The sequence below is a fragment of the Cetorhinus maximus genome, chromosome 20 (genome assembly GCF_964194155.1).
Source record: "Cetorhinus maximus chromosome 20, sCetMax3.hap1.1, whole genome shotgun sequence".
Classification (NCBI taxonomy): domain Eukaryota; kingdom Metazoa; phylum Chordata; class Chondrichthyes; order Lamniformes; family Cetorhinidae; genus Cetorhinus; species Cetorhinus maximus.
In genome coordinates, this window is record NC_135898.1 from 49315611 (window position 1) to 49330249 (window position 14639).

At 39.7% G+C, this 14639-nt stretch overlaps 2 long non-coding RNA genes across 3 annotated transcripts in view; one reads left to right on the top strand and one right to left on the bottom strand.

The window, feature by feature from the left end:
* LOC144695098 (uncharacterized) overlaps positions 1 to 9062 on the bottom strand; it is a 27882-nt gene extending 18820 nt beyond the window's left edge. For both annotated transcript variants that reach the window (XR_013579863.1, XR_013579864.1), the window contains exons 1-2: positions 8672 to 9062; positions 1073 to 1210 (exon numbers count right to left, since the gene is read on the bottom strand). This is a non-coding gene — a long non-coding RNA (uncharacterized LOC144695098). The remainder of the gene's footprint in view (positions 1 to 1072; positions 1211 to 8671) is intronic.
* Positions 6366 to 12871, top strand: LOC144695099 (uncharacterized). The gene is made up of 3 exons (XR_013579865.1): positions 6366 to 6584; positions 9952 to 10097; positions 10706 to 12871. It is a non-coding gene; the product is annotated as an uncharacterized LOC144695099 (long non-coding RNA).
* The last annotated feature ends 1768 nt before the right edge of the window (positions 12872 to 14639 follow it).

Below are 14639 nucleotides of genomic sequence, written 5' to 3' on the forward strand. Positions count from 1 at the left end.
ATGCTGGCCCAGCCAGCAAAGCCCACATCCCATTAATTAATTTTTAAAAACTCCTGGATGATTCCTGAACATCAGTCAAACAGCCCCCCTTCCCCCCCCCACCCCCGACCCCCGCTAGTTTTTATGGCAAATGAATAAAAGGTATTCAAGAAAAGTTTTAATGCCCAATTTTTTCAGCAAGTTCTGCAAATCAATCTTCATGAAGATTCCAAGCCAGCTCTGGAGAATTTACAGCCATAATCCCAAATCCAAGGTCAGACCAATTGGACTGCAGTCAGACCAAACCAAAGCTGTCTTGCTGCCGTCAACCACCTTTAATATCACCACCTCAATGTAATCAATTAGCCTGCCTCACAGGAATTGTACTGTTTATCCTCTCAACTTTTAGACAGCAGGGTTTATTTTTCATTCCTTCAGGATTGTTCTGGGAAAAGGATTTTTTCCTGTATTGAGCGGTTAGGATTTGGAATGCAGGGCCTAACACCATGGTGGAAACTGGTGCAATAGTAGCTGTCAAAATGGACTTGCAGGAACAGGGGGGAATTTCTCTTCCAAAAGACAGGATGGGCCAAATAGCCTCCACCTCTGCTATGCTATTATGGGGGGGAAGACAGTGGCCTCATGACAATGTCATTGAACTGGCAATCCAGAGGCCAGCCTATGGCAGCTGGTGGAATTTAAATTCAATGAACAAATCTGGAATATAAAGCTAATCTTGGTACCATGTTGTTGTTTCACTTCGGGGAAGGAACTCTACCAGCCTTATGCGGTCTAGCCTGCAGGTGACCCACAGCAATGTGGCTGACTCTTAACTGCCCTATCCCCTCTCAACTCAGTTCAAAGGTAATTAGGGATGGGCAACAAATACTGACCTTGTAAGCGACGCCCACACCCCATGAAATAATTTTTAAAAATCCACGATTCTATGACAAAAAAAATGATTATAAATGCTTCCTGGCTGAACAAAATTACCAGTGACAGAAATTGCCGTTAATTAGAAGATTGGAACGTTTTGAAGGGGGGGGGGGGGAAAGAAAATCGGCAATGTGTAACAGGAAAATGAACACTTCACCTGAACCGTTGCAAGGCGCAATTTGGGTGAAGATTAATCTATCCGCTTGATAGTACTCGTCCTGTCGGATTTAGCAAGCATTGATTTATAGGGAACCCTGGCGGTCATTCACTGGATCCATCTGTTTCTCTGTACCAGCTAATTAACAAAGAACAATTAGCCAATTGACCAATTAGTTGCAATCCTCTTATCTACACTCAATAGGGTATTCATGGCTTCATTATAATTTCTCACCGACACAAAGCAGCAAATGGATTTAAAGCAGGCTCCATGGGCCTGTGCAAGAGAGATGATTTCTGTGGTTTTAAGTCTAATTAGTTCGAGATAAATAATCCCTCAATCTCTGTTTAGTGAGAAACTGCTTGCATTAAGAGCAGTTTTTAAAAAAAAAACAACACATTCCAATATTGGCCATCGATGAATCATAACAGAATGTAAAACTTGATGACATAAATTTGATGGATTGTTAAACATGTTGCTGTGGGTTTTGCTTTTGTGGTAAAATAAAAAGCCCCCAAAATGACTTTTTTTTTAACTGAATGGAGGACTAAACAAAACTATTTTTGTGTAAAATTGACCGAATGCAAACGGTCAGGTGAAAGATTTCTAGTTTATAATTGAAGACGCGCATAGGAAGTCTGGTGATGCGGACCCCAAGTCTTTCTTGTTAATCCGTCAACATTCATTCACAGGTCGGACGTTAAGATTATGGTAGGTTTTCGACTGTTCCATTCTTGATTTTAATATCAGATAAACGCCCTGACCGTGGGAGTGACTGGGGACTTATTAGGTTATACAGGTGGGCGAGCTGGGGGCATTAGTCATCCTAATTAATTGGGGGAATGGTCATGAAACCTGCTCGACCCCGTCTTAAAGTTGCGTCCAAACGAGGTAATTAATAACGCCGTCTCCATTCCACAGGCATATTATTACTGGAAACTTGACGTTGATATCTTATTCAGCGGGTAATTGTTGGGTTCTAAATTGGTACGTACATACACCAATTCCTCATGACATCACCTCTGAAAATGAAGGCCCACAAAAGCCTGTCCTTTTTAAAACTAATAGATGCACTGTTCTTTCAGGGCAAATGAATTCCCTGCAGATAATGATATGAATATTCCCTTATTAGCTGGAGCTCCGCGCCGGGGATTAGATGCGACGGGTTTTGTACATTTTAAAACAAGAGCAGGCAATGGACAAATATGAAGTCGGTTTGTAACAGCAGCTGAAACGTCAACAGTGCAAATGTGGCCCCGAGATCAGATAAGCGTCTTAGTGTTTAAGACAAAATGTGTAAGTCATTGGGGAGCTGTTTGTTAAAATGTTGTTAACAGTACATCATTACAACTGCAGGACGTCTGAGCGTTTGAGAACAGAGAGGCGTTTTAATTAAAATGGAATGGCTGTTTATCGTCTTCAATACTTGAACCTGAATAAAGTGGGTTTTTTTTCTCCCTGGTTTTACTAAATTTCCTCCTTGATTCGGATGACTGACCCTGAAGTGAATTTTCTTCAGTCGCCTAAATTCTTCTCTGTTGAATATCAAACTTGCTCAGTTTTTTTTCCATCCATTCTACCGTAACATTACGTTTAAACGGTTACTAAGTAATCTAGCCTTGGTTTATCCTAACACTAAAAAACATGTTTTAAGCAGTAACGTGTGAAAAGGGTTGTTCAAAGAAGGTCACATTGAATTGTTGGACAGACAAGAATAGGAAGTCTTAGATTTACACTGAACCCCTGTTAACATTATCCGGATTCACACTGAACCCCTGTTAACGTTATCCGGATTCACACTGAACCCCTGTTAACGTTATCCGGATTCACACTGAACCCCTGTTAACATTATCCTATGTTAGCCTTGAACACATGGAAATATGAATTGTACATCTTACAATTGTAAAAAAGACACTCGAAGCTCCAGTTAAACTCGGGTTTGAAATTAAATATTACAGATATAGGCGCAATGCGACTTCCACAGAAATCCAATCCTCCCTATGTAGGACACGTTAATATGGTCAGTTTGTCTCAGGTGAAGTTCTGTGTGGTCCTTTAGTGACATTAAATAAATAAATAATGACAGATCAGGCCGTGGATCCGGATAATTCGCTCTTCTCTTTCACGCCTTTAAATTATGACTGAACTGATATGATCAGTAGTAGAAGTCCAATACTAGATTGCAGGTACTAGGGAAACTGAATTCAAAGCCGTTCTCCTCTCACCCAACTCATTGAACCTGAACAAAGTGATTGTTTGCGAGCGAGACAAGAGATCCATTGTTCGCTGTATTAATAAAACGCAGTGAGCCAGGTAAATCCTTTACCAGATGAATGAGCTCCTTTCTCCCCTTCAAATAATTCACCTCGACTTGCTTAGAATGTATGTACGTGTTTCTCTTTAATTATTCTAATGAGCTTTAGTTTTCAGACATTACCTAAATACTTCTAACAGTAACGATTTTGACCTGCGACTCGCCTGATCAGAAGGCAGAGGCAGGTGAAACTGCCTGAAAGAGACTCTTATTTTAATTGGGGAAAACTTTCACAGATGAAAAGAATGATTACCACAGTGATACTTCTAATTATACGGTAATTATGATCCTGCAGTGCCCCGCCGTGCTGCGTGGAGCAGTCGCCCCTAGCACACATGATCCAAAAAAAGTCTGAGACGGGACATGTTCCACCAGCTCCCAGAAACTAATTTGAACTTGCAACCCTTTAACTGTCAATCAAACAGCAAAAGTCACAGCACTATCACATTGTTTAGCAGTAAATTCAATATTTCGCGAATATATACTGATTTAGGTACCGCGTGAAACAAATGCATCAAATTGCACAAAATATGCTTATATTGAAGAATGAAAGACAATGTGCTGGCTTTAAAAAAACACTTCATTTACTTCCTGTCTTAAAAGTGAGCTATACCTTCACTAAGATATCACGTCTGATATTGCTGATGCTATGCCACGCGTTATCCAAAAATATTTTAGGTTGAAAAATGTTTTTTTTGTCATTGTGAGCTCTTGTCTAGTTTGATATTCCAGAAAGAAGCGCAAACTACACAAGAAACGTCGATAGTGGTTACACATCACATCAATCCTCGAAAATTAAGTTTGAGAAGAAGCAAGTGATATCTCCACTCCGGGTGCTCTGAATGCGCCAGGTAGTATGGGTGGCGCTTAGTTTATTTTGAAAGAGTGTAGCTGTGGGACGTTTAAAATGCAATAGTGAACAGGGACAATGTGCCTGCAATGATTGTCTGAAATAACTGTGCTGGCTACTTTGACTCTACAAAGCCCTAACGCTGTGTAGTTTCGCGAAGTTAAATGTATGCATTTGTTTTAAAGTATATTAACCTAGGATTGCTAACTAACAAGTGACCTAGAGGCGATTGAGGTTTAGATTGGAAATTCTAGCAGTGTTTTTCAGAGTTAATCTTATGCTAAAATGCGGATGAACTGTGTTCATGTAAAAGTAAGGTACCCAGATGAAACTGGCAGCATATTTGCCCGATCTGTGGTGGAGAAGGGATTTGACAGGACTCCGAAACTTTCGTATTCTAAACTTGATGGCATAACAAGTTCAAGACGATCCGGGAATTTCTTTGGGAAAGTGAACTACTATTGTAGACCTTTCTCACCATTCAGATCCAGTAGAAGCGCTTCAGTCCCCTGTGCAACAGGCCTTACAACAGGAGCAACAAAGTTTCCAAATAATGAGAATTGAAGACTCCAATCATAGCCAGTAGAAGCGTGCACCCGTTAACTCATCCAGAAAGGAAGGCTGAAAAGATATTCAGGCTGCATTAATCTACAAACAAGTGTACTTTTGTGTCTCTTTGGTATTATTTTCATTGCCATCAATTTGGTACACAGGCTGTGATTCTAGACTGGCTATCAGGTTGCTTAAGACCCCTGTCCTGCACGATTCTACCACAGAAGTGCTGTTTGATTTAAACTAACTCCCAAGTTCAGTTGGCGGAGGGGGGAGGAGGGGCACTATTGAGAGCAAGTTTTGTACAAGCAAATGATTCTATTCTGAAGAAACACTCTCGCCTTTCCCTTCCCAAAATGACTACTATCTGAGCCTCAAAAAAAGTTTGACCTCCCGATGCAGTGGTACAAATTACATAGCAGGAGAGCAAGAAAGCTGAAAAGATCCGAAATACGTTCATATTCGGCATGTTTGGAGTTAAAATAGGTTTCTTTAATAGAACATATCAGCATGGCGATTCATTCTAGCCTCCTGTAGTAAAATCTGATGTTTGTAATTTTTCAATAGAATCCATTGATCGTATGCCTAACGCTTATGTATATGTCTGTAGGCCAACACTGAGCGAGAATCAAATCCACATGCCACTCGATCCCATATACAAATGGAGTTAGACATTAAAATGGCATGCTGCATTAAACACATCAGCATATTTCCTTAAGGGCCCCCTAGAAAAAAACGGCATGTTCTTATTTAAAAATGACTATAACTGTATCCTTGTTATGTCAAAGCTACAACTCACGTTCACTTGTCGTCACTTTTATACAGAATGAGTGTAAAGCTAAAAGCCCCTGAAAGTTTGCGCCCTATAAATTTTCAAACCCAAGTTTCCAAATTGATTAAAACATAAATTCACATTGCAAAGATTAAAAAGAATTATGGAAATTATTAAAGCTGTTTGAAGTGTGTTTCCAATTTTGAAAATTTGTAGTTAATTCTGCTTAATGGTGTAATGAAGTTTTACGACTTAAATTGGAAATGCATAGGATAGTTGATAAACACCCATTTTCTAACTTGGGTCTCAATTCAACTGGAACCTGTTCACCCGCCAGGTTACTAATCATCTTAATCCCAACTGCTGAGCGAAATGGTAACTCTCAAACTAATCAGACACATAACACAATCCACCCCAGTTATAATTAAAGATCTGCTCTACATATAGAGAATATTACTGTTATAGAGAGTGAACAAAGAAATGGTCCCACTTATATATAAAATATTGGAAAATAGTCACAAATGTGGAGGACTAAGAGTTTATTCTATGGATTTCAGATCACTCTTGGAAATGTGTGTGTATATGAACAACATACACTAGGAGCAATAGAAATGCAACGGATCTCTGCATTTAGATGTGTGTTTTTGCTGCTGTTTGACACGGTTTCTCCTATTTTCATTAAAGCCTTAAGATGTGTTTTTAATTTCACGATCGGCAATGTGGTGAGCAGAAGGTTTCGAAAATATGAGAACTGGGGTCAAACAACTTGCTTAAGAACATTGATGCTGAGGCAAAGAGCGTCGATCGCCCAGCTTCATGCGTTACTGTGAATTGCAATTCACGGTTGGTCGTTCTAGGGCAGAGAAAAAGTTTATTGCACATAAAGTAAAAAAAACTAATTTTTTTGGCGGAATGACGGCCTGTCATTTTATCTACAGTAGGCAGCTGGTTGGAGACTTCGCTGAGCTCCGGGTGTTGTTATCGCTGTGCTAGGACTCCATCTGACCTGGCTTCCCGGAGCAGGGTAATTATACTTGTATTAATGAGATGAGATTAAGTCCTGCAATGGTCGAACACCAGCTTTAACCGAGAGCTGGTTGTCCGGAAAAGCTAAAGAGGGAGAGCTTGAAAACCACCTTTTAGAATTCGTTGACAGCCCAACCGCAGGTCTCATTTTAATTGAAGTGTTAATTCGGCGCTTCCACCTCCCCCAACCCCCGCCAACCGTTCAAACTTCAAATCTAGTTTTTATGCCACATCCGTGGCCAGAGCCTGATTACACTAAATGGGCTGAATATTCATAGGTTAAATTGAAAATATAAAAGCCCTTTAGAATGGTCCAACTATTTGCACCGTGTAGTTTCATATACGCAGCCACTCCAAATTGCATCTTTTATGAATATTAAGCTATTAATCCGGAAAGCACATCATTAACTCAATGCAAAGTGCTGACGATTAGTCAGATTGTAAACTGTTTATTATATAACAGACCCCCCCCCCCCCCCCCATCTAAACCGGCACATTTAATCGCATGATTTATTAAACTTGGTTAGACTGAAGTCGGAGCCATTTTTAGAGACGCCCATTTCTTTCAGTGGCAGATTCCCACGAGTTAGAACGTGGCCTATATGATAAGAGAAGTAACTCGGGAGATTGCATTGAGAACGAAGAACGACAAGTATTAACGTCAATTGTGCCAGTCGGGGGCTACCGGATTATTGTACAATAAAAATCCATTCTGAATTGACAGGTCAAACTTTCACTTTATTTAAGGGGGTTGCACTTGAGTTATGCATTAACTGAAAGAACAATAAAGGTTGTGCATTGTTCGCGAACAGTGTGAGGGGGTGGGGGGGTTGGTTGGTGCAGAATAGATAGCCTATAATTACACTGAAGTGTATTATTCACTGTTAATGACTATCTACTCGGTTATTGTTGCTGATAATCACCCTTCTTAAAATTACATCTATTTTTCTTTGGGAATGAAAATGATGTAAAGCCTGATCTGCTGCATGCTTGGCTTTATTTCATTAAAACCGTGTCTCTCTATTCCAAACTGCTTTGCTAGCCAATTTCTGACCAAGTTTGTAAATTCCAAAAGCAAGGCAGCTAGATGTGACTGTGCGCTGACTAGTGTTGAGTTAAGAAGAGACACAGGAATGAATCGTTGCAATAAAGATCTCTTCAGCAAAATGATCTGCGTGGGTCCTGTGACTGTTCTTCACAGAGATATCTCAGTAAATAAACATTTCATTCAAAAGATAAATTCATACACCGAACTGGTTTCATTTTCGTGCCATACGTATATTAGAGATTGCAATAAATTTAACACATTCCCCAGAAATTACTGATCTTAATATGACTTTGATCTGATTTCTTATCTCGGGAGGACGTATTTTAAAGTTTAAACTGCAAAGTCTCGTATATGTTTCACATCTGCATTTAGTCCAATATTTTAAAGATCTCTCTGATTGGAAAATCAAATGCGTCTTCATTGTATTATTTATAGCTTAATAATATCCCCCAGTGCCTTCTTTTTTGTCTTATGTCCATGCTGTCCCTAATTCAGAATTAAACTAATTAACCAGTCTTTTTATTTGCCCGAAGGACTTCCTATGGGTAGAAAGTCTGTATTTGTATTCCTAAACACATCTTTAATCTTTTCTGTTTTGTGGTTCTCTACATTTTATAAAATTGCTGCTGGCAATGTAAACACAGGGTACGGTTTCAAATTGCAAGTTTTGCAGAAAATGCAGGCCGCATGAACATAGAGTCACTGACTTAAAAATGTTATAAAAGCGCCTAATCTTAACTTCAAACCATGCAATTACTATGATACAATAGTAATCTAACATCAAATGTTGCATTTAAAATAAGTGCAACGCTGATTGTATATCAAACCCCAGATACTGATGACAAGAAATTGAATATTGTGCAGGTTATCAGAAACAAATGTAGACACGCACAAATTAATTCTAATAAGTACAGACCAGCCACTTCCTGCACATAATATGTAACTGATACTGTAATTAAAATGCGACACGCAGGCAAAAATCCACACTAATAATCCGGGCTATGCGAGAAATCAGATTTATTTCGCAATGCTTTTACTTGCCGGTAACTCTATGGGATCCTATAACACTAGGATTGCCTCGTCCTCCTCTTTGATTTTTTCTTATTAATAAGTAACGGGGTTAAACTCAGTGAGTACCAAAGTAGAACAGACCAGATGTTCATTTGTAGTCTCAGCGTTACACACTTCAAACCTCAGAGTGGATGGATGGATTTTGTACGAGAGTGACACTGCAGTGCGATCGTTTCATTTTCCATTGATCAGCTACATGCATTCAGCGTGGGAGGAGGCAGCAAACTGGAGAGGCTGGCGTCAAGTGGACCATCATTGAATATGCCGAGGGCAAAACAATAAATAAATAGGATAATGTCAAAGGCTGAAATTTGCAATAATAATTAGTCAAAGTAAAAGTTGAAGTTATGCCGGCTGAACTCCATTTCCCTGAGTGCACCGCACCAGTTTCCGCTAACACTTGAGTCATCACTTCCTCTGGCGGGTTAAACCCAATAGGAAGCAGTTTGGAGTTTGTATCATTTGGTTCACATGTTAAGTGTGTGGGCTTGTGTGAAGGGTGCCGAATGCTGAGTGGCGTGTGTACCGACGCATCAAGCTTTGCTAGAGTGAAGCAATGATTTACCTGGGAAACTTATCTATTTTGGGTTATTTCAGGACCGGGAGGAGAAACGTTTGAAAAGGCCCCGTGGATCAGGCTGCTATAATTATCACTTGTTTTTTTAAATTAAAAATTGCCATTCTGGTGTTTGAAGCCTTTAACGGTGCCTCCCTAACTTCCTCCAGCCAGCCCGAGAAATCCCTCCTGCACCAACCAGAGTTCTCTGACTCCGGCCGCTCCCCTGCACCCAGCTTCGGCAGCCCACACTCTGCGATTCCCAATTTCCCCGTCCCTCTCTAAGACCCTACACAAAAACCACCTCTTTGACCAAGCTTTAAATCACCCTAATATCTCCTTCCTTTGGTTTGGCATCCATTTTTTTTACTTACACCACTGTGAAACACCATTGGGCATTTCCAACGTTAAAATTGTTTAGAAAATGCAAGTTATTGTCACACTGTGTTGCTTCATGTTTAAGTTTACAGGTTATGAGATAAATGTACACAAAGGTGGGTTTTGGACGGAAGGACTGGGCAACTGCTGCATGTTTACGGTATGTGCTACATCACACATACCATTGAACTGAATCAGGGAACAGAAAGTTTGTTATCCCTACAGAATGTTGTGATTCTTTAATTTCATTAAAATTAATGTCCTTTACCAGATTACTGAGGTAAACTTATGATTTTGTGTACATTTCTGCAGGTTTCATAAGATATATTTTTGCAAAGTAATTGGAAGAATAAATATAAACAATGACATCAGGGCACAGTGATTGGTTCCTGCTTTAAGAATGGTCACCGAAGTGAAGTTCTTCAATCAAATAGGCTCTTCTAATTCTCTGTCATGAGGTAATACAAATATCGCCTGACTTCACCCCTGCTCAACTGCTGCTGAAACCGTCGTCTGTGACTTTGTTAGCTTTAGGCTTGACGATTCCATGCCCAATACATTCTACTCTCCATAAACGTGAGGTCAGCCAAATGTTTGCTGTGTATGACCTGACACCAAGTCCTGTTCACCCATCACCCATGTGCTCGCTCACCTACATTGTCGTCAGTTAAGCGTCGCCTTAATTTTAAAATTCTCTTCCTTGTTTTCAAGTCCTTCCATGACTGCTTTCCTCCTGAACTAATTTTCTCCAGCCCACAGCCCTCCAAAATATTTGTGTTGCTCTAGTTCTGGTCTCTTGAGCATCCCCAATTTTAATGGGCTGCTCCCCAGGACCCAAGCTCTGGCATTCCCTCCCCTCTCTACCTCACTTTCCTCTTTTAAGACACTCCTTTAAAAAACTACTTTGACCAAGCTTTTGGTCATTTGCCCTAATATCTCCTTACAAGGCTTTTTTAAAATCAAATTTTGCTTTATAATGCTCCTGTAAGTGCCTTGGGAAGTTTTATTATATTAAAGGCTCTATCTAAATGCAATTTTTCTTATTTCAAAATGTTTCTATCTCAAGACTGGGAACAAGATGCAAAGTGCAAAGGAAGCCTACTTTGTGAGAGCATCCTATGTTATGTAAAGATCCCCTCAAAGAAAGATAAAAGATGGCCATTGAAATGAGAATGACTGTCCATAAATGATATTATATGTTTATTATATGGATTATTACACCCTAATGTCAAAAGAAATGCAGGGAGCAGCAACCACCACTCCGCCCTGCTTCTGTGGATCTCACAAAAGCATTTGATACCATGAGCAGGATGGGCCTCAATGAAATACTAGAGAAAATCAGCCGAGCTCCCAGGCTTCGCAGTCTCATACACTCATGGTAACATGCACGGCACCATTCAGTTGGACTGCTCCAGCTCTGACTGTTTTGAGCATTATCCCCTACTCAGTTTTGCATTTTTTTTTTCTGTCCTCCTGACCTATGCTTTCCCTGCTGACATGAAAGGATCAGATGGGAAACTCCTCAACCTGTCAAGACTGAAATTAAAGAGAAAAGTGCTAAAGTCTTGATCAGAGAACCTCTGTATGCAGATGATGCTGCAGTAGTTGACCAGACAAGACCAGCTCCAAAAGACTCATGGATCGTCTGTCCCATGCCTGTGTCATGTTCTCCCTCACCATCAGTGTGAAGAAAACTGCAGTTATGGGACAGGGTGTTGTGTCTCTGCCTGTGATCAGGCTCAACAACACATTACTGGAAGCAATCCGCAAATTCTGCTACCATGGATCTATGGTGACAGACAACCTGTCCCTTAACAAAGAGCTCAGCACATGCATTGAAAAGACAGCCACCAACTTTAGCCCACTGACAAAACTGACCCGTAGGACCAAGATGCTTATCTACAAGGCCTGTACCTTCTGCACATTGCTGAGTGGCAGCAAAGCCTGGACAACTTACAGCTACCAAGAAAAAAGGATAAACAGCTTTCATCTTCAGCCCTTATGATGCATGCCATCACCAAATGGAAAGACAAAGTCACCAATGAAGCAGTCCTTTCCAGGACAAACATGCCAAGCGTGCTAGAGCTAATCAAGTAAAGAAGGTTTTGCTGGCTTGGGCATATGCACAAGATGGAAGATGATCACATCCCCTAGGATATGCTGTACAGGGAAGTACCCCATGACAAGAGAACAGCAGATCACCCAAAGCTCAGATTCAAGGAAGCTGTCAAAAGAGACATGAAAGCCTACAATATCAATCATAACAAATGAGAAACTCTTTCTAATGATCGATGCAAATGGTGACAACAGCATGGGCAGGATTATGCCACCACCACAGCATGTAGTTTCCAAAACATCAAAGCAGACACCAGCCCTGCAAACAAAGCGTCAGCTGAGATCATCCTGCACCACTGGCAAGTGACAATTTAATGTGTGTAGCAGACTTTGTCTTTCCAGAATTGACTTGTTTAGCCATCAAAGCAAGTACAGCAAATAATCTCACCAAAGTTCTGAGGCTCCATTCTCATCATCTATCACAGATGGAAGGATGAAAAATTATTTCCCAACACACAACTGTATTGTAACATTTTGGTAGCCATAATAGCCTCCAAAGCAATGAAATATTTATTTTTTTGTCAGTTAACTTCTGAGTGCAGCAGATAAGTTGAAACAGAGATACATGTTAATTCAACACTCAGCACAACAGTTGTAATGCAATGTCATTAAAGCAAGCAGAAAGTGTGCAGTGGCTGTATGTTAAATTTGGTCCTGCGGCTCTTCTAATATTGGTACAGGGTTGATATTGCTGCATGGAACTTCTACACCGACTATTGATAATCTAATATTAATTTCCACCATTACATATATTCAGAATTGCACCATTAAAAATCAGTACATGACTTTCTGAATAAAGAAATGTTCAACTGGTTGTAAATATAACTTGGAACCCAAACTTACAATTCACCAGTATGTAATAAGTGGAAGACAGATAACATGAGCTGCAATTTGTGGAGAGATGCTATAAGGTAGTTAACATAACATAGCCTTAATCAACAATCATGAATGTAAAATCGAAAGAAGCTATTATAAAATGAGCAATTACAGGTTATGCTATGCCCACCACATTGAGAACATTCCCAACGTGAATGGAAATGATGTACTAATTTTCATAAATGCCTATGATTTGCCCCAGAATAAAGAATCTTATTGTGCATTGTTGCAAGAGCATTAAACACTCGTCCATATTACATATTGAACTGATAGAGAAAAACAGCAACCTTAAAAATGTCCTCTAAGCCCTTAGTAACTGCTGTTGCAAAGCTCTATGGACTTCTCTGTGCATCTTGACAAAGATTCACGTTGCATTTTACATACTTTTCTAATTAAAAAAATTGATCTACATGACCACAGAAGAAGGACCGATTTAATATGTTAAAAAAAAAACTTTAATTTTTCAGTATGTCATAAAGTGCCTTATAACCAATGAATTACTTTTGAAATGTAGTCATTGGATTTCTAAACAAGCAAAACGCAATCACGTTTCTTAGATCTTTTTTATAATGAAGGAACATGAACATTTTGTACATGGAAAGTCATATATTTCAAATGGTGTGTTTATAGCTTTGATGCTTGACTAAGGGCATTTAACTTATGCACAGATGATTTTAAAACAGTAAACACATTTTAAAAAATAAATTCTCCTTGACTTGTGTTAATTGGAACACATGGAGACCCAGTTAAAACAATCAAATTAGCAACATTGTTGCGATGTTGTTGGTCTTAAATAGTTTGGAATGACAAGAATGTTTAGAATATCATGGAGGGGGCACATGAACGTGTTCAGAAGAGCTTTGGCACATGCATTTTGTGACTGCTGAAATTAGCCCATGTTGCTTTCCTGCCTGTTGAACTGGAACTTTTATTTAGCGATGCCACCTGATGATACTGAATTGAGAAAGGAGAAATGAAACGGCCACCTAGGTATTTATAGACTTTGTAATTATTATGCTGCTTCAGGTTAACTACACATCAAGAGAAGAAAAATCACTCAAACGTCATTGTTCCTAATGAGTTGAAGTTGAAGTTGCCCTATTTTACAGGCCAGCTTACGTTTGTGGAAAACAGAAATGCATAAGTGACAAGTTCATTGAAGCAATGTGACAGATTATGTTTTCCTGTTAGTATTTGTGAGCAGTGTAATTAAAATCACTCAAAAATCAATAAATAGCAGAAACTGGAAAGAATAATAGTAATTTTGTTATGCCTTTGTTGCCTCACAGATGCTTTTCTGCCTCGAGAAAAATCTGAGCAAACTTGATGTTTCTGATATATTTTCTATTTTTGAACTGACAAATGTGAATGCCTTTAAAAGGGCCTCCCTGTAGTTAAAATTGGCATGTTATTTGCTGAACAAGAACTGATTATAGCATGAGGCACAGTCAGAGACTTTGAGTCACTGAAAGGCCCTGATCCACCATAAAACATAATGCAACCCTCCTGGGATGAGAGGGTTGTCCTACGAGGAGAGATCGAAGAGAATGGGCCTATATCCTCTGGAGTTTAGAAGAATGAGAGGCGATCTCATTGAAAAGTATAACATTCTTTAGCAGCTTTGACAGGGTACTTGCTAAGACACTGTTTCCCTTTGGATGGAGAATCTTGAACTGGGGTCATAGTCTCAGGATAAGGGGTCAGATATTTAGACCTGAGATGGCTTTATAAACAGAGGCATAGAGTACAAAAGTAAGGAAGTTGTGCTAAATAGTTATAAATCAATGGTTCTGTCCCAGCTGGAGTGTTGTGCCCAATTCTGCGCACCACACTTTAGGAAAGATGTCAAGGCCTTGGAAAGGTTACAGAGGAGTTTTACTACCATGGTGCCAGGGATGCATGACTTCAGTTTGTGGAGAGACTGGAGGTGTCGGAGTTGTTCTCCTTAGAGCAGAGAAGGTTAAAGAAGGATTTAATAGAGATATTCAAAACCACGAAGTGTTTTAATA